This window comes from Poecilia mexicana, unplaced genomic scaffold (assembly GCF_051168715.1).
Source record: "Poecilia mexicana isolate PSO_F unplaced genomic scaffold, ASM5116871v1 scaffold_7, whole genome shotgun sequence".
Classification (NCBI taxonomy): Eukaryota; Metazoa; Chordata; class Actinopteri; order Cyprinodontiformes; family Poeciliidae; genus Poecilia; species Poecilia mexicana.
Window position 1 is genome coordinate 30,038,265 of NW_028263376.1, and position 23,469 is coordinate 30,061,733.

The 23,469-nt window shown below is 38.8% G+C and overlaps 1 long non-coding RNA gene across 2 annotated transcripts; it reads right to left on the reverse strand.

Annotated features, from left to right (window-relative positions):
• Positions 1-6,976: 6,976 nt before the first annotated feature.
• LOC148158473 (uncharacterized) lies at positions 6,977-19,019 on the reverse strand. 2 transcript variants are annotated; one of them, XR_015763842.1, is made up of 5 exons: positions 15,341-19,019; positions 11,671-11,740; positions 11,208-11,279; positions 7,661-8,523; positions 6,977-7,025 (listed from the first exon to the last, which is right to left on the reverse strand). It is a non-coding gene; the product is annotated as an uncharacterized LOC148158473 (long non-coding RNA). The 2 variants fall into 2 exon arrangements; XR_015763841.1 differs by lacking the exon at positions 6,977-7,025 and having other exon boundaries at positions 7,502-8,523.
• Positions 19,020-23,469: the final 4,450 nt, after the last annotated feature.

The following is a 23,469-nucleotide window of genomic DNA, read 5'->3' on the forward strand; positions in this document are numbered from 1 at the left end:
TTACATGCATAAACCTGGAGAGACACAAAGAAGGAACAGCGATCAAATTCAGATCGGTACAACATCTGTGAACTGAATGACGACGCCTCCAAATATACAACACTAATCATCAGTACATTCATAATGCAGCTTCTTAACTGTCCCTGCGCTGCTTTGTTTGTTTAAAGTGGGCAACACAGATTAAAAAAAAAAAAAGCAGCATAAAACCTACAGAAATCCTATAAAAGGAATAACCGATTTCCATTTGGTGGCTTATGAAACCACTTATGCATGGAAGAAAAACTAGGCCTGCACAATGTAGTAAGTCTCAATCATCATTATAATATCATCATTATAATATGTATAAGGAAATACATATTATTTCCTTCACAATCAGGGAGTCTATATGTTTTACCAGTTGGATGGATTCTCGTTGGCCTTCATGATATTGTCTTTTAAAGATTTTGACTGAGAAGATAAAGCTCAGTATAAGAACATCGTGATAGTAGAAAACAGGCTTATTCACAATTGATGTCATTGCAATGTTTACCAATAATAATTTCCCTAACCTTCGAAAAGCAAATGTATAACCAACGACAACATATTTTGTTTCAGTCTATGACTATAAATAGCGATAAATGCAAACGCAGAAATAGTCACTTAAGAGTTTATTCATGCACCTAACACTTCTTACTCTTGAAGCACCTTTTACAGGCTAAAACTGCAGTTCTCTGCAACGTATCACTAAAAATCAATCAGCCAAGTTTTTTTTCTTGCATATAAATATCCTGTAGAATATCAGGTTAGTAAACCTGAAGGAATGGATGAGATATCCAACATCTATCTGTGTTATTCACCTGAAATGAAATGCAGTTTTCAACAAAAACAGACTCATATTAAAGGTACTTAACGTCTTAGACAATAACGTTAATTATCAAATCATGGCCAGCTGAAAAATAAATAGCATAATGAAGGTCGACATGCACTGTTATACTTGCAGTCAGACTAATCACCATTATATGCTGTTATGCATATTTGAGGATTAAATTAAAGTAAGCTAGTCATTTTAAAACATCATACAGTATTATGGTCAAACGCATATTGGCAGCGTCTTATCGAAATAAATGTATACACATAAAAATGTATATATTTGTACGAGTTCTTCTGCTGAAAAATCTTATAAACTGCTGAGAGGAAACACCACCTCTGACCTTGTAAGCCCTCTCAACCCAGTGCAGGTGGCGCCAAACAGGAGAACTCTGGCTAAATAGCATCACTTTGAATATGTTTTCCAGCCCGTGCATAAACCTCCTACAGCAAAAGGATGCTTCATCTATAATGTGCAACTTAAGATGTCATAGGTCATTTCTCCCAGCAGCTGGCAAACTGAAGAACTAATTAGATACCAGATGTGCAGTTTTAACATCTTAATGGACAAATACATTTGTTATAAATAATTTACACCTACTTTTATTCATAATTGTAGCATTTTCTCACCACTTAATGTACGATTATTGTACAATTTCTACTTTGTCTTTAATATTATTGGTTATTTTATTATTTTACATGTAACTGTGGGCTTCCACTTGCCTGTCACGTTGCTGCTGACGCTTTAATTCTCCCCACAAATAAAGGATCATTCTATTCTATCCTATTCTATGCACTGCATCTCATTTCTCAGAGGAGTGTTTAACCACTGCCTGGATTAACTGTCAAGACAAAAAAGGGAGAGGGACAAAGAGAGGTGGAAACCCTCGGATTCAGTTCAGTTACTGAAACAACAACAACTAATTATCAAAGATTTTGACAATCAAATTTCAATGATTACTGATCAGAGCTCAAAGGGGTTGGAAAGCAATGTAGGAAAACCACCACTGTGCCACAGATATGTACCAGAACATCATAAAATCTAATCTGTACGAGGATCTTTTTTCAGCCAACCACAACACATCTCATGACACTCGTCACAAGAGGAAAACGCTGGTTCCCCCCAGAGTGACGAGAAAAATGCCTGGCACAGCTGGAGCCTGTTGTCACATCCATTTCCTGTCTTTTGGCTTGTCTAAACACCGACATGCTGCAGGCAGGACCCCCGAGAAGGAATGATGAAAATGGCAACAACTGTGTCACCGGCACCCTGATCAAATCTCCACTGATCTAATTCTGCTTCTTCCTCTTTACAGCAGGACTGTATGCAAGAACGTTGACTTTGTCTCAATTATTGTTGTTCTCCAGAATAAAGAATAACCACAGGAAACCGGTGGCCGTTATCTTTCTGAGAAATAAAGCATACAGAAAGGAAAAGGATGATAGATATAGCAGATTACAAGATAATACCCATTTAAGCATTGATATATATGTGCTTTGTGCTGTTGTGAATCTCAAAAATGTGCATGAAAGTACGAGCTATTGGTTGAGCCCTTTCATAGACTAAAACTGTAAAATTTAAGTTCACGTTATTTTGATAACTAAAAATAACGTTTTATATATATATGTTCTTTTGAGTTCTAACGTTCAAAGAATCCAAAGGTTTAGCTTCGCTATATTCCCCTGCTCATTTATTTTTCACTTTTTGCTGCCTTTACTTAAGCGCATTTTACCCAGAGAAGGATGAAGCAACACACATTGTATCCACAGCCTTCAAAAACAGTCTGGGATATGAAAAGAATGATTCATGGCTTTGATTTGGGAATCTCCAGGTGGTTGGGATGGACTGAGCAACAGAAGAGCGCTGAATCAAATAAGTACTGAAGCAAGCGTCACAACATGACCCAAATCAACCCACTCCGCGTGCTCCAACATATCCCATAAGGGAAATACAATCAATCCGTTTTCCTTTGCTTGGGAGACACAGAGGCAGAGCAAGAGAAGGAATCTGAAGCAGTAAGGTGGGGCGTAAAGGACATAATGGAGGTAGAGCGGATTACTCAAATAAGATCTGACCAAGAAGGGTTTTTGACCAAACATGACCTTTGTTTTCTCACTGACTAATTGCTCTTGTTGAAGATCAGTTAGGATGAATTACTTTCCTCAAAATCAGAAATGGACATTCAATAAGATAACTATAGAAAAGTTTGCTTTGACTTCACAGTGAGGACAAATAAGCTTCTGACTCATTAAATTCAGTGTTTTCTGGTTTCATCTGAGTGTAATGAGAATCACCTTAGTTTTCATATTCAGGAATTGAACACAGACTGAGAAACCGTGTGAGATTTGCCCCTCCTCCTCCATCTTCTACTTAAGTTACGTATTGGCTCCGTCTATTTGATGTGTTTTCTGTGTAACAGCTGCTCAGGAGTTGTCCAGCAGGAAAAACACGCAGAACAAAAGCACTTTGGAAAGTATGACTAAATTTGTTTCCGTCTGCGATCACTCACTGACGTGGGACATTTACTGGATGCAGCTTTTCACAGCAGTCAAAGTATTGTCGCTTTTATTAGTTGTCTTGAGTTTCTCAGACCTCCGACTGAGCGCAGATGGACATATTTACTGGCTGAGGCACAGGCGGCGCCGTTGTTCATTCGTATAACGTGCAACTTAATTCAAGCAAATTGTTTTACAGATCAAACGTTGCAGGTACAATCTCTGTCATATGTTCGCGAACTTATCTAAAATCTAATCACAGCAGAATCGAATAGGGATCATATGAAAGACCGTGACAGGTTAGTACTTAACGAGCAGAGACTCTAACACCAGCAGAAAGTCGTGTTCAATCTAATTGCTATTCAGGAAAGGCAAAAGCAGGTTTCTGCTGTTAAAACTATTCCATTTTATTCCATGGAAATCATTCTCTAATAAGCAATGGCAGTTTAAAGGTTCTTTTTTTTTTTTTTTTTTTTTTTTTAAAAAGCATCCAACTAATTAATGCTGAAAGCTCTTCATGGTGTACTCGGGGTGATTTGAATGAAGTATGACACTTTTGCAGACATTTTTTATATTGAAGCTGCTCTGACATGGCACAAGTCGACTTTTGTCTTAGCCATGCTCTGACTAGCCTCTGTTTCACCAAAGTATAATGTCTGCAGACACTAAACATCGAATAAAAGAGAGATTATACCTTTCCTAGAAAGCAGACGAGAGTAGAAAAAAATTCGAAGCCCTTCCTCCAGGATGACTCAGCCAGCTTAAGAGGTACACAAATAGGTTTAAATTCAATAGAAAGAAAATATTTGATGGCTCCAATTTGTTTATCTCTGAATGTGTACAATTGGTATTTTAATGTTCAGGGATACAGTGAACTGCCTTTATTGTCAAGTACAAAATAGGAGTTACTTTATTACACTTAAGCTCAATGTTAAAGATGAGTCAATGTCATTAACATATTTAAATACATCTTTGACACACATATGCCCAGTATTTTATTTTGACCTGGGCAACTTTTGTTGCTGGTTAAAAATAGACAGTGAGAAATCAGACAGTAGGTTCACAGGATGTCATATTCTGCTGAAAATTCACATTAGCTGCAGATGACAATACAGTCCATGATTAACTGATGACATTTCCTAATCAAACTAAATGTAAGATGTCCACAAGGCCCATATTCCTTAGAAATGTGTAACTTCAGGGATATTGACCGACCGCATTTTGATTTGCCAACAACCCAGCAAGAAATGCAGATCCAGCCAGCATCATTTTACGCATTGTGAAACCTTCAATCAAAAGAGGCTTAATCAAATAAAAATTTTTAAAAATCCACCAAAAAACATCAAAATATTATTTTCCTGCTTCTCAAAGAAGTATCAGGTTTAGAACAGGAGGAGCAGCAGTAGTAGTAGCTGTAGCTCAGGTTTTATTTAACCATTTGACTGACGGTCTTTCTAACTACAGAAGCTAACAGCTCGATTGCCCACAATCCCACGGGCCTTCAAGCCAAATCTGTCCTTTACACAAGGGAAATCAGCACTGACAACTCAACGTGCACACACACACACACACACACACACACACACACACACACACACACACACACATACGGGTTTATATGTATTAGCAGGACAATTTTTTCAAACCAGTTTTTTGCAACATTAAACGGACACCCCTTTCCACTTATGCTAGAAAGACGTAGTAAGTTGTCAAAAATCTTGTTTGAGCTACACAACATAGATCTCACTTAAAAATTTAGATACACACATCAGAACTCAAAATATGAGAACCTGATGCAATGCTGTATTAAAAGGACAAAAGATAATGAGGTGCTTGGCTCCGCCCATGACACCAACAGTAATTATCAGGGCCAATTTTATTTATCAGGACCACAGCATACACATACAAAAAACATACAATTTATGTGCATTAAGAAGTCCAAACATGGAAATATGGACTATAACTGGTCCATATTTCTGTGCAGTGCATCTGTCATCCCATGAGATGTCTGAATCATCTAGGGAATCAGGAACATACAGGTGCTGGTCATAAAATTAGAATATTGTGATAAAGTTCATTATTTTCCATAATGTCATGATAAAAATTAAATTGTCATATATTTTAGATTCATTGCACACCAACTGAAATATTTCAGGTCTTTTATTGTTTTAATTTTGATGATTTTGGCAAACAGCTCATGAAAACCCAAAATCCCTGTCTCAAAAAATTAGAATATTATGAAAAGGTTCTCTGAACGAGCAATAAAAATAATCATCTGAATCAACAAAGTAACTCTAAACACCTGAAAAAGATTCCTGAGGCCTTTAAAAACTCCCAACCTGGTTCATTACTCAAAACCGCAATCATGGGTCAGATTGCTGACCTGACTGCTGTCCAGAAGGCCATCACTGACATCCTCAAGCAAGAGGGTGAGAAACAGAAAGAAATTTCTGAACGAATCGGCTGTTTGCAGAGTGTTATATCAAGGCACCTCAGTGGGAAGTCAGTAGGAAGGAAAAAGTGTGGCAGAAAACGCTGCACAACGAGAAGAGGTGACCGGACCCTGAGGAAGATTGTGGAGAAGGGCCGATTCCAGACCTTGGGGGAAGCAGTGGACTGAGTCTGGAGTAGAAACATCCAGAGCCACTGTGCACAGGCGTGTGCAGGAAATGGGCTACAGGTGCCGCATTCCCCAGGTCAAAGGTCAAGCCACTTTTGAACCAGAAACAGCGGCAGAAGCGCCTGACCTGGGCTACAGAGAAGCAGCACTTTGGACCACTGTTGTTCAGTGGTCCAAAGTACTTTTTTCGGATGAAAGCAAACTTTGCATGTCATTCGGAAATCAAAGTGCCAGACTCTGGAGGAAGACTGGGGAGAAGGAAATGCCAAAATGCCAGAAGTCCAGTGTCAAGTACCCACAGTCAGTGATGGTCTGGGTGCCATGTCAGCTGCTGGTGTTGGTCCACTGGGTTTTATCAAGGGCAGGATCAATGCAGCAGCTATCAGAAGATTTTGGAGCACTTCATGCTTCCATCTGCTGAAAAGTTTTATGGAGATGAAAATTTAATTTGGTCTGGAATCGGCCCTTCTCCACAATCTTCCTCAGGGTCCGGTCACCTCTTCTCGTTGTGCAGCGTTTTCTGCCACACTTTTTCCTTCCTACTGACTTCCCACTGAGGTGCCTTGATATAACACTCTGCAAACAGCCGATTCGTTCAGAAATTTCTTTCTGTTTCTCACCCTCTTGCTTGAGGATGTCAGTGATGGCCTTCTGGACAGCAGTCAGGTCAGCAATCTGACCCATGATTGCGGTTTTGAGTAATGAACCAGGCTGGGAGTTTTTAAAGGCCTCAGGAATCTTTTTCAGGTGTTTAGAGTTACTTTGTTGATTCAGATGATTATTTTTATTGCTCGTTCAGAGAACCTTTTCATAATATTCTAATTTTTTGAGACAGGGATTTTGGGTTTTCATGAGCTGTTTGCCAAAATCATCAAAATTAAAACAATAAAAGACCTGAAATATTTCAGTTGGTGTGCAATGAATCTAAAATATATGACAATTTAATTTTTATCATGACATTATGGAAAATAATGAACTTTATCACAATATTCTAATTTTATGACCAGCACCTGTACTCCTCTTCTGATGATGTCACCTCACTTGAACTTTGTTCTGGACAGACCTGTTGATTAAAAACATATTTTGTATACATTGAAAGCATTTCAGCAAGAATATTTCGGTAACACTTTATTTGAAGGGGGGGTGAATAAGACTGTCATGACACTGTCATAAACATGACAACACATGTCATGAACATGAATAAGCCTTCATGAATATTTATGACTGTTGTCATAAAGCGTCATTCGGTAAATTATGACACTTTTAATACAAAGTTGACATTATTCAAAATGTCTTTGTTATGACAACTTGACATTAACTAAGAAATCATTACTGTTTAAACTTACCTTTAATAACATGAAGATACCTAATTTTTAAAGTGTAATCAGTAATTCTTTGATAACAAATTTATATCAGTATATGAATACTGAATGATTGTTTCTAAAAAAAAATTAAAATAAACAATGTCTACCTAATGTATGAACCTGTCAAGTTGAGTATTACACAGGATCCATGTGTCTGTGTGCATCTAAATTTAACTTTCATTCTTTTCTACCTCTAATTTCAAAACTCAGTCTTCCACATTTCTACATCTTACATGATAAGTATTATACAAGACCTGTGTGTTTGAAGAGTACTTCATATTATTTTAGTGACTTTATATAAGAATCTAAGTTGGTTGTTGGAGAGCAAAATTACCTCAGGAGGGTTGGTTGAACAGGATCCGCATACATCCATGTCACCAACCTGACACAGTTCATCTTTGGAAATTTGAAATGTAAAGAACACTCAATAAATGTGAGTTTGTTGAAAATGTAGAAAACAGTCCTCCCTATTTCTGCACCTTACATTTTGAGTATTACACAGGACCTGTGTGTATGTGCGTTTCTAAGTGTAATTTTCTATCTTTTCTACTAGTAATGTCAAAACTCAGTTTTCCAAATTTCTGCAACTTACATGATGAGCATTACAAAAGACCTGTGTGTATGTGCCCTCCTAAATGTGACTTTCATTCTTCTTTACTTGTAATTTCAATACTCAGTCCTCCCTATTCCTGCACCTTACATTTTGAGTATTACACAGGACTTGTGTGTATGTGCGCTTCTAAAAGTAATTTTCATTCTTTTCTACCTGTAATTTCAAAACTCAGTTTTTGAAATTTCTGCAACATACCTGATGAGCATTACACAAGACCTTTTTGTATGCATGCTTCTCAATGTACCTTTCATTCTTCTGTACTAGTAATTTCAAAACTCAGTCCTCCTTATTCCTGCACCTTACATTTTGAGTATTACACAGGACCTGTGTGTATGTGCACTTCTAAATGTAGCTTTCATTCTTTTATATGTGTAATTTCAAACCTCAGTTCCCCCCTTTTATGCAGCTTACATATCAAGTGTTACACAAGACTTGTGTGTTTGAACAGTACTTAATATCATATCAAAAACTCTATTTTAGAAAATAAGTTGGTCGTTGGAGACCAAAATTACCTCATGAGGGTTGGTTGAACAGGATCTGCATGAATTCACGTCACCAACCTGACACGGTTCATCTTTGGAAATCTGAAATGTAAAGAACACTTACTGAATATGAGTTTGTTCCCAATTTAGAAAACAGTCCTCCCTATTCCTGCCCATTACATTTTGAGTATTACACAGGACCTGTGTGTATGAGCGCTTCTTTATGCAACTTTCATTCTTCTGTACTTGTAATTTCAAAACGTAGTCCTCCTTATTCCTTCCCCTTACATTTTGAGTATTACACAGGACCTGTGTGTATGAGCGCTTCTAAATGTAACTTTCATTCTTTTGTACATGTAATTTCAAAACTCAGTCCTCCCTTTTTATGTGGCTTACATATCAAGTATTACACAAGACCTGTGTGTTTGAACCGTACTTAACAGTCATCCCCAACCACAGGACCGCGGAGTAGTACGAGTCTGTGGACCAATTGGTACTGGGTCGCACAAGAAAAATATTTACATGTCACGTATTGTCTGAGTCTGGAGGATCCATTATTTTGAAAACCCTTTAACTGGATTCTCTCGGTTACGTCTTGTGCGGCAACATTGAGCCCACAATGAGTAAGAAAGCGATGTCTTTGGAAAGTTTCTTTGGAAAAGCGGAGAAAGACCACAGACAGGAGAGTGGATTTATCCTGAACCTGTAGGTGACTCCCATGTTCCAAGCCCACTCTGCATAATATGCACTGGCTTACTAATGAGGCAATGAAGCTTCAAACTGCTTTGCCATTACACACCAAGCACCCTCTGCATTGGGTGTCATCGTTTCCCAGGTGGGATCATCTCATTGCAGAGAAACAAGCTCAGGACTCCCATTAATTTATAGTTGTGAGTTAAAATTTTCATGAAAATAAATGTTCGTTTTTGTGGCATATTCAAATCTTATTTTGAAGGGATGTGTGAACGTTGCCAGAGCGACCAGAGTCTGAGAGCATTATGTCAGTTATCGAGACGAGAGAAATAGAGCTTGTAAGTCTTAAGTCTGGTTCACACGGCATGATTTTAGGATTCAGACGATTTTCCAAACTTCTGTGACCACAGAGCTGATAAAAGTACAACAGGTTCGTGTGTCCAGCCACATAACAGGAGCAAATCTTGCCATGTGAGCAGGCTTTAGTACAAAATAATGTCACGTTAATTTAATGGATAGCTGAAAAGTTACCGGGTTTATCAACTGTGGTAGCAATTTTGCTCCAACTCCACTCCTCATCATTTCTATGGATATTCTTTGTACGAAATGCTGAATAAACATTCATGCCATTTCCACATATCTTCGATGTCCACCGGACTCATTTGTGCATGTCTGCTCAGCTCTTTGGGATTCCCCTCCATGAGCTACGTCACCGCGCTTTCTGATTGGCTACCTGTCAAGTTCAACAGGTTGAGTTCTAGCTCCCAATCAAGTAAAAACCCTACAAGTTGCTAGAATATGCCTGATTTTAGATCAGAGCAGTCCCAATGTTCCAACGACTGGATGCGATCATGCCACAGATGGCAGGATGAACAGTTACAATTATCGTGAGCAACGTTCTAAGATTGCTGTAAGGGGAAATTAAGGGTAAAAAAAGAACCCGAGCCTCAGAAAAATTGCCAAGTCTTGACCGGTCCGCGGTGATAAAAAGGTTGGGGACCACTGGTACTCAATATAATTTCAAAGACTTTATCTTAGAAAATAAGTTGGTCGTTGGAGACCAAAATTACCTCTGGAGGGTTGGTTGAAATCTGAAATGTAAAGAACACTCACTAAATGTGAGTTTGTTCCCAATGTAGAAAGCAGTCCTCCCTATTCCTGCAGCTTACATATTGAGTATTACACAGGACCTGTGTGTATGCGTGCTTCTCAATGTAACTTTCATTCTTCTGTACTTGTAATTTCAAAACTCAGTCCTCCCTATTCCTGCACATTACATTTTGAGTATTACACAGGACCTGTGTGTATGCATGCTTTTCAATGTAACTTTCATTCTGCTGTACTTGTAATTTCAAAACTCAGTCCTCCCTATTCCTGCACCTTACATTTTGAGTATTACACAGGACCTGTGTGTATGCATGCTTTTCAATGTAACTTTCATTCTGCTGTACTTGTAATTTCAAAACTCAGTCCTCCCTATTCCTGCACCTTACATTTTGAGTATTACACAGGACCTGTGTGTATGCGTGCTTCTCAATGTAACTTTCATTCTTCTGTACTTGTAATTTCAAAACTCAGTCCTCCTTATTCCTGCACCTTACATTTTGAGTATTACACAGAACCTGTGTGTATGCGTGCTTCTCAATGTAACTTTCATTCTTCTGTACTTGTAATTTCAAAACTCAGTCCTCCTTATTCCTGCACCTTACATTTTGAGTATTACACAGGACCTGTGTGTATGTGCGCTTCTCAATGTAACTTTCAGTCTTCTATACTTGTAATTTCAAAAGCCAGTCCTCTACTTTTATGCAGCCAACATATGTAGGATTATACAACACATGTGTGTTTGAACAGTACTTCATATCATTTCAATTACTTTATTTTAGAGAAAAAGTTGGTCGTTGGAGACAAAAATGTGCACTTCTAAATGTAATTTTCATTCTTCTATACTTGTAATTTGAAAACTCAGTCCTCCCTTTTTATGCAACCAACAAATCTAGTACTACACAACACCTATGTGTTTGTACTCTACGTAATGTCATTTCAATTACTTTAATTTAGAGAATAAGTTGGTCATTGGAGACCAAAATTACCTCAGGAGGGTTGGTTGAACAGAATCCACATGCATCCATGTCACCAGCCTGACACAGTTCATCTTTGGAAATCTGAAATGTAAAGAACACTCACTAAATGTTTGTTCCCAATATAGAAAACAGTCCTCCCTATTCCTGCACCTTACATTTTGAGTATTACACAGAACCTGTGTGTATGCGTGCTTCTCAATGTAACTTTCATTCTTCTGTACTTGTAATTTCAAAACTCAGTCCTCCTTATTCCTGCACCTTACATTTTGAGTATTACACAGGACCTGTGTGTATGTGCGCTTCTAAATGTAATTTTCATTCTTCTATACTTGTAATTTCAAAACGCAGTCCTCCCTTTTTATGCAGCTAACATATCTAATATTACACAACACATGTGTGTTTGAACAATACTTAATATCATTTCAATTACTTTATTTTAGAGAGTAAGTTGGTCATTGGAGACCAAAATTACCTCTGGAGGGTTGGTTGAACAGGATCCGCATGCGTCCACATCACCAACCTGACAGTTCATCTTTGGAAATCTGAAATGAAGGGATGTACACTGAATGAGTCCATACTTCTCAATAGAAAAATGAAGTCCACCTACTGTATGTGCTTGTCCACTTCTTGTTTTCAACTATAATGAAACCCTGTACTACAACTTGACATATCCTTCAAATATGTCTTCAGTGCTACTTGAATGATTTTTGATAGTATTTTCACACTTATAAGCACCTTTCTTCTCCATGACCAGTCAAAATCACCATAATTATAAGTGATTTCTTCCCCTGGACCAATATATTTGAGTGCAAATAAACAGATGAGGTCTTCCATCCACTCTTTTAACTTTCATTTTGCTGTTTGGGTTCATCTGATCATTTACCAGCCTCCCCAATCATCCATCCTCTCTGGCAACATCAACACTAAAATATTAAGTATGAAAATAAGAATAATTATACCATGCAAGGGAAAGGATTTTGCATATTTGGTGTTTGCATGTCAGAAGGATATTCCTCTACCAACTAAAACTACTTTTACTGATGAAGCTGAAAATGTTTACATCACTGTATTTAGATGTAAAATAAAAACACAACAACCTTGAAACAGTCGCATACCAAAGCTTTTGTCCATTGAAGTTGAAATCAAACATAAGAACCTCGAGTGTATCATGGTAAACTTTCAGTCGGTTTTCTTGTTCCTTTCTACTTATGACTTCTCTGTACTCAATAAGGAAATCTGCTTTTTGAACACACCCCAACCTGTAGGTACACATAATAAGTAGGATAAACTTTAAACAATGCAGATATATCAAATAGTAGCAATTGAAATTAACATTTTTCAAAATCAGTTAATTGATCTAATTGGATGTCTTTCTGTGGTTACTTAAACATTTTTTGTCAACTGAATGCAACTCATTATTTTGTACTTGTAATTTCAAAACTCAGTCCTCCATATATTTGTTGAGGACAGTTACAAGTACCTGGGAATACCACAAGCAAATGGCAACCTCGATGAGGTCACAAGGAAAGGAGCCACAGTCAAATACCTCCAATGAATAAGGCAAGTCCTGAGAAGCCAGCTCAATGGCAAGAACAAGATCCATGCAATAAACACCTATGCCTTACCAGTAATCAGATACCCTGCTGGAATAATTAGCTGGCCAATGGAAGAGATAAAGGCCACGGATATTAAGACTTGGAAGCTACTAACCATGCATGGAGGGTTCCACCCCAAATCAAGCACCCTGAGACTGTACACAAGCCGTAAGGAAGGAGGCAGAGGACTAGCAAGTGTGAGAGCCACTGTCCAGGATGAAACATCCAAGATCCATAAATACATCAAGGACAAAGCCTCAACAGACGATGTGCTCAGCGAATGTCTCAGGCAATGGGGAACAGAGGACGAGGTGCTAGAGGTACCATCATGGGAGGACAAGCCCCTACATGGGATGTACCACCGACAAATAACTGAAGTGGCTGATATCAGGAAATCCTACCAATGGCTGGAAAAAGCTGGACTCAAGGACAGCACAGAGGCCCTCATCCTGGCTGCCCAGGAACAGGCCCTAAACACCAGAGCAATAGAGGCTCAGATCTACCACACCAGACAAGACCCAAGGTGTAGGTTGTGCAAGGAGGCCCCTGAGACAGTCCAGGACATAACAGCAGGGTGCAAGATGCTGGCAGGGAAAGCATACATGTAACGACATAACCAAGTGGCGAGCATAGTGTACAGAAACATCTGTGCAGAATATGGACTGGAAGCCCCAAGATCGAAGTGGGGAACACCCCCAAAGGTGGTGGAGAATGACCGAGCTAAGATCTTGCGGGACTTCCAGAACCAGATAGACAAGATGGTAATGGAGAACCAACCGGACATTGTGGTGGTGGATAAAGAACAGAGGAAAGTTGTTGTGGTGGATGTAGCAATACCAAGTGACTACAACATCAGGAAAAAGGAGCAGGAGAAACTGGAGAAATACCAGGGCCTCAGAGAGGAACTGGAAAAGACCTGGAAGGTGAAGACCACAGTGGTGCCTGTGGTCATCGGGGCCCTCGGGGCAGTCACCCCCAAACTGGAGCAGTGGCTAAAACAGATCCCAGGAACAACATCAGACAGCTCAGTCCAGAAATGTCCAGTTCTAGGCACAGCCAAGATACTGCGCAGAACCCTCAAGCTCCCAGGTCTCTGGTAGAGGACCCAAGCTCAGAGGATGAAAGAGACCACCCACGGACGATGAGAAGGATATATATATATATATATCCATGTTTTCATGGATATATGGATATATATATGGATATATGTGCCTTACCAGTAATCAGATACCCTGCCGGAATAATTAGCTGGCCAATGGAAGAGATGAAGGCCACAGATGTTAAGACTTGGAAGCTACTAACCATGCATGGAGGGTTCCACCCCAAATCCAGCACCCTGAGACTGTACACAAGCCGTAAGGAAGGAGGCAGAGGACTAGTGAGTGTGAGAACCACTGTCCAGGATGAAACATCCAAGATCCATAAATACATCAGGGAAAAAGCCTCAACGGACGATGTGCTCAGCGAATGTCTCAGGCAATGGGGAACAGAGGACGAGGTGCTGGAGGAACCATCATGGGAGGACAGGCCCCTACATGGGATGTACCACCGACAAATAACTGAAGTGGCTGATATCAGGAAATCCTACCAATGGCTGGAAAAAGCTGGACTCAAGGACAGCACAGAGGCCCTCATCCTGGCTGCCCAGGAACAGGCCCTAAACACCAGGGCAATAGAGGCTCAGATCTACCACACCAGACAAGACCCAAGGTGTAGGTTGTGCAAGGAGGCCTCTGAGACAGTCCAGCACATAACAGCAGGGTGCAAGATGCTGGCAGGGAAAGCATACATGGAACGACATAACCAAGTGGCGGGCATAGTGTACAGAAACATCTGTTCAGACTGGAAGCCCCGAGATCGAAGTGTGGAACACCCCCAAAGGTGGTGGAGAATGACCGAGCTAAGATCCTGTGGGACTTCCAGATCCAGACAGACAAGATGGTAATGGCGAACCAACCGGACATTGTAGCGGTGGATAAAGAACAGAGGAAAGCCGTTGTGGTGGATGTAGCAATACCAAGTGACTACAACATCAGGAAAAAGGAGCATGAGAAACTGGAGAAATACCAGGGCCTCAGAGAGGAACTGGAAAAGACCTGGAAGGTGAAGACCACAGTGGTGCCAGTGGTCATCGGGGCCCTCGGGGCAGTCACCCCCAAACTGGAGCAGTGGCTAAAACAGATCCCAGGAACAACATCAGACATCTCAGTCCAGAAATGTGCAGTTCTAGGCACAGCCAAGATACTGCGCAGAACCCTCAAGCTCCCAGGCCTCTGGTAGAGGACCCAAGCTCAGAGGATGAAAGAGAGGGTGAGAAGGGAATTTTTTTTTTTAAATTTTATATACATACGCTTCTATTGTATTTTGAGCAGTTGCTTGTCTCCTTCGGAATAAGAAAGATGTTCTGATTATAATGATCATCGATCATGATCTATGCTAATAATGTGCAGTGTAAAAATAGTTTAAAAGTGAAAAAGTAAAACAAAAGAAAAAAAATGATCATTTAATAAACTCTGGAATCCTGTGCATAATATAGTCACAACTCACCTTTAAATGAATTGAGGTATTTTACATCAAATCCTTCATCTTCACCTAAGGAGCAATAACTGGAATCATGTTTGCTCTCTGAGACCTTGTTGTTGACATCTCCTGCAAAGATCAGAGAATACAACATGATACTGTACACCAGGGGTGTCAAACTCCAGGCCTCGAGGGCCAGGGTACTGCAACTTTTAGATGTTTGTCTGGTCTAAAACACCTTAAGTATATGACTGAATTAGCTTCTCAGTGCAATCAAGTTGATGACCACCCCATTTTATCCAGCCATGTGGCATCAGAAACACATCTAAAAGTTGCTGGACACCAGCCCTTAAGACCTTGAGTTTGACACCCCTGCTGTACACAATATGATTTGATGTTATTGTATGTGAAAATGTACTGAAGTACACAGTACTACATAATTGACTTTCTATTGACAGATTCTCAAAATCTTCAAATATTAAAACATTATCTTAATACTAATGATTATTACCTAGGATCATTTGTGCCTGTGAAATAATATCACTCACTGATATACAGAAAATGACCAAATACAGTTTTATCTAATTCTGGAGTGAGCCACCTTCCCTTTAAACTCTGGTACACTGACTAACATGGTTGGTAATTACTAGCTAAAATGCTGCAAATCAAATGCTTTGGTGTATCCAAGCATCAAGTAACCTACAACATTCAGCAAAATTACAAAACTATATGTACTTAAATGTCTTAAGAGATTCTGTATGAGTCTTACCTCTTTCTCCACGCAAAACAAATGAAACAAGTTCAATTAATACTAATGGCTTGCACCTGGACTTGACGGATTGTACCACGTTGACAGAGGAGGAGGGGTACAACAAAAGGATTATTCCATTTTGTTTCTGAAGCACACAAGGTCTGATTTTTTTCAGGAACAAGAAAATTTTGAGTAATATTTTGTAACTTTCATTCAATATTTCAAAGTTAAATAGTTTATCATACATTTTTCTTTAATTAAGAGGCAACAGTTAGATGGTATCTCCCACCAGCAATGTTGTCACTTCCTTTAATCATTTCTGTTCAATCAATTAATCATGTTTATTTGTATAGCACATTTCAGCAGCAGGGCAGTTCAAAACACTTTATATCATAAAAACAAAAACTGTTGTCTAATGGCAGACACAACACCTGCAGAAAAAGATTGGCTGATGTACCTGCCAATAGACAATTTAGACTACCTAGACAATCTGCATGTATGCAGAGTAGAGACATTGAGATAACGACAAAATATCAATCTTTAAATTTTTGTCTTAACAGTAACATAAATAATCATGATATTTTTGGCACTTTAAATATTTTTTAAATAAACGATTTTTATTTTTATATTTCTAATTCTGTATTACTCCATGACTGGTTATCCCTTCTTTCAAATTCAAAAATACTTCATTGATCCTTGGTCTTCACAGTATATTAGCAGTTCCCAAAGGTGTGCTTCTCTGTATCAAGAGGTCTGATCTATCTCCAGGTATTTGTTTGAGCCAGTCTTCCAGTTTAGGGGTCATTACCCCAAGGGTTTCAGTGACCACAAGCACTACTGTTGCTTTCACCTTCCACATTTTTTGTAATCTCCTAAGACCCAAACTCTCACATGGAGTGCATTATTAATTCATCTATGGGCTGATTGGGACCTAATGATTCCAAAAACAAAGAATTATTGTTTTACATGATATGTGGACAACATTTTTCTCAGAAAAATACTTATTCATTTTAAATCACCATGTTTAGCACCATGGTAAATATATGCAGTTGCTAACTTTTGTAAACTTACACAACAAAAGAAACACTGAACATCTTGAGTCTAACCTGTAATGTGTTATAATCTTCCACCACCACCAAGTCATAAAATAATGGCCTAACATGTGGACACCAGACCCCATCTAGAGCAAAATTTAGTATTGTGGACTAGACAGCCCAAAATAAGTCAACCACTCAAGTTCTAGGAGGATGATGGGGTTTTTTAGCCTTTGGTATTTCTCTAGTTTTTTTCTGTACCTTCTGTTCATTCAGGATAGCTACATCATAACAACTGCTTTGCTCTGCTGCTCAATGATCACCATGTTCAGTTGGTTTGCTTTTCCCATTTTGTCTTCCTGTATATGGAAGGCCCACAGGATCTTAGCTTGTTCGTTTTCTACCACTTTGTGTGGCATTTCCCATTTTAACGAGGTGTGTTCAAGGTTATATTCCCTTCAGATGTTTCTTCACACTATACTGGGTACTTGGTTGTGGCGGTTGTGGTTCTGTCATTGGACTTGCCTTACTATTTGTACAGTGGCTTTCTAAAGTATCCATAGCCCTTGAACTTGAATTTCCAGTTTTGTCACAACTGGAAATATATTTTCACAGAATTTTATGGGAAAGACAAACACAAAGTGGTATATACTTGTGAAGTAGAAACAAAACTAAACATGATTCATAACAGTTTTTACAAATAAAAGCTAAAAAGTGCGGTGTGCAAAAGTGTTCAGCCCCCTTTCCCTGAATGCAGCCAATTGCCTTCAGAAGTTGCCTGATGACTGCAAATGGTAAAAAAAATTCAACTCCTCTATGACTGCCTCAAAAGTTGGCTAAGAGAATATTGGGGAACAAACAGCATCATGAAGTCCACGGAACACACCAGACAGGTCAGGGATAAAGTTGTGGAGAAGCTTAAAGCAGGCTTAGGCCATCTCACAGAGTACTGTTCCACGAATCATCTGGAAATGGAAAGAGCAAATCACACAGCTGTGAACCTACCAAGAAAAGGCCATCCACCTAAACTTACAGGCTGAACAAGAAGAGCACTGATCAGAGACACAGCCAAGAGGTTCATGGTGGCTCTGGATGAAATGCAGAGATATTTCTGAAATGCAGTATAGTATAACTATTAGTCATGCACTGCAAAAATGTGGTTTTATGGAAGAGTGGCAATAGAAAAGCCATTGTATAAAGAAAACTATAAGAAGTCCCATTTGCAGTTTGCCAGAAGCCATATTGGGATACAGCAAAAACGATAAGACAAGACCAAAATTTAACTTTCTGGGAAAAATGCAGAGCACTATTTGTAGTGGAGAACAAACACTGCACATAACTCTGAACACACCTTCCCCACTGACAAAAATGGTGGTGGCAGCATCATGATCTGAGGGTGCTTCTTTTCTTCAGGGACAGGGAAGATTGTTAGAGTTGATTGTAAGATGGATTGAGCCAAATACAGGGAAATCTTGGAAGAAAACCTGAACACTCCTGAACCTGGAGTCTGCAAAAGACTTGAGGCTGGGGCAGAGGTTCACCTTCCAGCAGGACAATTACCCTAAACATAAAGCCAGATCTACAATGGAATGGTATAAATAAAAACATATTTCTGTGTTAGAATGGCAAAGTCAAAGTCTAGACATAAACTCAGTGGAGAATCTTTGGCAAGATCTGAAAACTGCTGTCAAGTCAATTTTATTTGTATAGCACATTTCAGCTGCAAGGCAGTTCAAAGTGCTTTACATCAAAGGACTAAAAAGTGATAAAATTAACATACATTTACCGTAAAAAAAGAAAAACATAGAAATTAAATTCAAAGTAAAATCAAAATTAAAATCATATACATTAATTATATTGATACATGTACCAATGATTAAGATTTAGAAACAACTGTAAATTGTTGTTTTTTTGGGGGTGGGGGTGGGGGGGGTGTTGCCTTGATTTAAAGGAATTCAGCTGTGTTGCAGTTTTCTGTAAGTTTATTCAAGATTTATGGTGCACTGAAGCTAAGTTCTGCTTCAAAATGCTTGGTTCTGGTTCTGAGGATGCAGAGCAGACCAGAATCAACAAACTGTTAGCAGTAGTTTGGTGAAAAAAATGGCTCTCTTATGGTTTATATTTATTTTAATCCACACACTTATTCCACACATGTATTATTCATAATATTTTAAATAAAAAATATTTGATCAAAAATATATATTAATTTCTGTATATTTTTAGGTGCCACATACACCTTTTGTCCAATGTAAGGTTGGACAAAAGGTTGGGTTTAGGCATCCAACTAACCTTTATAAAATATTCAGTCTTATAGCACAGAGTAATCATATTTCCAACTCATCCCCAGTGTAAGAGTTGGCAATTTACACACAATTCATGTGTGTAAACAGCGACGTGAATTAGAAAGACACTGTAGTAATTAGCGGGACCTTCCGGCAGACAACCAATCAGAACAAGAGCTTGTGTGAATATTCATAAGGTCCTGCTATTACACAGAGTTGCCACCGGGGGCACTGTGGCGATACACAAATTATACACAAAATCTGGTTTATGTGTATTAAACGGACATCTCGTTTTTTTTGCATTTTTGGGGTTATTGGACCAATAGAAACCTTTCTACGCTTTTAGATTTTTGTCAAAATTAGCAGGACACCGCCCCTGTCCCGTTAATTCAAAATGTCCTGCTAGTGTTGCGTGTATTCTGACGAAATGTCCTGCTAAACCACATATACCAACGCACACACACACACACACACACACACACACACACACACACACCCACACACACACACACACACACACACACACACACAGAACGGAGACTCTCTCTCTGACACCAAGACACTGAATGTTAAATGAGAGGCACAGATTGGAAAACAGAAATGGGTCATGCATTTTAATAGTAATTCATTTTACACGTTACCTAACTTACACGAACTGTCGGCATGAAAAGCAACGCATGAAAGTGAAGCTGAAGTTAATATAGCTACCTTATGAAATTGCCTTGTTTGTCACTAAACGGCTCTTTTTTATCAATAATTATGTTATTTGGATGTTTCCCTCCAAGGACAAATAAAAAATGTCCCTGATGGTTATATGTTATTTGCAGATTCAGATTGGTCAATTTGCTCTGTATTTATGTCTGTGGAGCAGATAAATGTTGTTACTCCTCCATTAAGACAAACTACTGAACCTGAATAAAGATCTGTACAAAAAACACAACATCTCAGTCAGAGTATTTCACCTTCCAGTAAAATGAAGCCTCATTCAGCCAATTGCTGTAAATGATGGAAAAAAGTTACTCTTTTGTTTTCCCGGGTTTCTTTCATGTTTTATTGTGCTTCTCATATTTCTTTGTATTTGTACAACTTTACCTTTGATTTCTGTTGTACGACACTTTGTGACTTTGTGTCTGTGAAAAGTGCTTACTAAATAAACTTCACTGACTTAGTTACAGCTAGTTGTCCAGGTTCTGAAATATCAAGTGACCCCAGATCATCGCACTACCAACTCAACTGTTTAGCTGTCGGCATCTTCTTTGTTTAAATATTAGTTTTAAACCACATGCAACCTGACATGTCTTAAAATCTACCAATTTGGTGAAATTATTTTCAGAAAAATCTTTGTCAGAAGTTTTTTGGCAGGCCTTTGTGTCGTTTTTGGTCAGTAATGGTTTTGGCCTTCAGACTCTCCCACAGAGGCCATTTTTGCGAAGCCTCTCTCTTATTGTTGCATCACAAATACTAACCTTATCCGAGGTTAGGGCTGTAGTTCATTAGATGTTGTTGTGGGTCCTTTAATGTCCTCCAGCATGAGTCATTAAAGTGCTTTTGGAAAGGCTCACCAATGTTTTCCGTTTTCTTCATTTGTGGGTAATAGCTCACAGCAATTTGCTGGAGTCCCAAAGTCTTCAAATCGGCTTTGTAACCAACCAGATCCTGTTAACGGACCGCCAATGATTTTGTTTGTTCTCTGTTTTTGAATTTCTTTAGATCACGTTATGATTGAGACGGTACTTCATGTCAGACAGGCTCTACTGACTGCTCGTGCTGCTAGTGAAATTCAACTCATCTTTCCAGAAATCATGTAGGAGAATTTTGTTATTGCCTTACTCTGATACATTTAAATGTGATTTTCAAAACAGCAAAAAACAGAAAAAAAGTCTGTAAGGGGGCAAATACTTTAATAAAGCACCTTATAGTGCACATCAGGTAGTGGCTGCGTGTTTACAGTAAATACCGAACAAAACCACATTACTTCATTCCCGGGAGCAAACAAAATCATTTATCACCATAATGCCTTTGCCTGTAAGATGTGCACCATTTACATCAGGGAGTCCTTGTGAAAACAGCCACAGGGGAAAATGTGCCTTTATTCTTCAGCACACAAACTTATCTCCTTACACATGAGTCATATTTTGGACGGAGATAACAGGAACAAACACTTCTCTTTTGCTTCTTTACCTCATCCTATAATCATCTTAGAAACAGAGAGGATGAGATCAAATCTTGGCCAGCCAAGTATTGGCAGGCGTGAAGATGGATTTATCTATTAAAATAAAGGATAAAAAATGGTATCTGCAGAAAATCAGACTGGTAATTAAGCTGTTCCTTTGTTCTTGGTGATATCTATACTACGCCAGCTAAGACTTGGTCAGTGTGTCAGGAGGCAATCTTTGCATCTTCCTGCTTTAAACAGTAAAGCTTTTATAAATGCCCCGGTGTCCAGTGTGATTCATGGGGGCCTTGTTGGCCAGCCAGCCACACTTCTATAGAGCTGTCAGAGAGGAAAATAAAATATGCTCCAAGGAGCACTGCTGCTTTCCCCAGAGTACAGGCTCAGGATTTGATAGTACATCTCTGATGTCTACACATGACAGGTGATTAACTCTGAAAGTACAGTCAGCAAAAAAATAAATACTTTCAGAGTCATTTCCTGCTGGCACCAGGTTAAATGCTCCATTCTTCCTGGTTCTGGTTCTTCTCCTGTCTTTAAAAGCTTGAAACTATCTAAAGTTTGCTGAACACATGATGTATATTTTTTTTCTCTGTAAACATCCAGTTACTAATTTAAAAATAGACTGAATAAGAGATGAACATGTGGCAGTCCCCAGGGGAATATCTATTCTAGAAAATCACTTACTAAAAGCTTTCTTAGACGGATGGGGGGATAACGTTACATATAGACCTGACTGCTGACAGCAGAGACAGAGGGATGAAAATCAATATACTAGTAGAGAATTGATTCACAATGAAGAAATAAGGAAGTGATCTCTTAGAGAACATCTACCTTTGCCAATGACCATGAAAAGAACCTGATAGATAAAGTACAATGTGGTTTAAAACAAAAATAAAGAAGAACCGGACAAACTGAATGGAGCAGCTGGCTGGGACATTTTTAGTAGGGATTTTACCAAGAACATCGCAGTGCCAACAGTGAAACACAGGAAATGGGATTGTGCTGAGGTGGGGCTGCATTAGAGTAAACGACTCTGTTTACAGCTGACATTTACAGACTAACAATATATTCAAGTTGGGCCAAATGAGCAACACAGTCATCCGGTGTGCAGAAATTTGTTCCAGGAGGGGGAAAGAGCAAAGAGTAAAAGTGAAAACTGGAAATAACCAACAGGGCATTACATATTGGTTTTTAGAGTCATCCTGAAGCTGTTAAGTTGCCACTGGCATATTAATATTTTCTCCTTTAAAAAGCATGAGGTGATCTCATTTGTAATTATGGAAAGTGAAGCAGGAAAGAGTATAAAAAAATGTGTAAAACTTTAGCACCGTTGTCAGCAAAGTTTAACCATTTCCATTTATGTCACCTGAACTAAAGAGAATAAATAAGAACTATGAAGCCAACAACAAGATGAATAGGAAATCTAGATCTGAAAGATCTATGGGACAGTTCTGATTTCCAGTTCTAGTGCGGCTTTAACCGGTTGATGTTAATTTCATCCTACAACCATTTCTCTTTAAAAATTAGAATTAGCAGCATTCAAAATATTTTCTCCATCCTTCCTGTAGCGAATATTCATTAATTATTGATACCAGGAACAGATCACACAACATGTGTGAGAAACGACTCAGCTAGCTAACTGGGCTTAGCATCACTAAGCTCAGTTAGCATGACTCACTGTAGATGGCAGGCTCTATGTTTGCTCCCTAGGTAACGCGGACCATTACCTCAATGCAGAAATTTCCAAATCTAGCCTATCCTATTACAAGCAAAAGTTAAAAGCTCAAAAGGATGGAAAATATCTGCTGAATCCATCTCTGGGTCTATTTGCTTCTTTGTCAATTTGACAAACATCCCCAAGGTAAGTGAATATTGACCTCCTGAGGCAGAAAAACCTTTTTTCATGTCTAAAA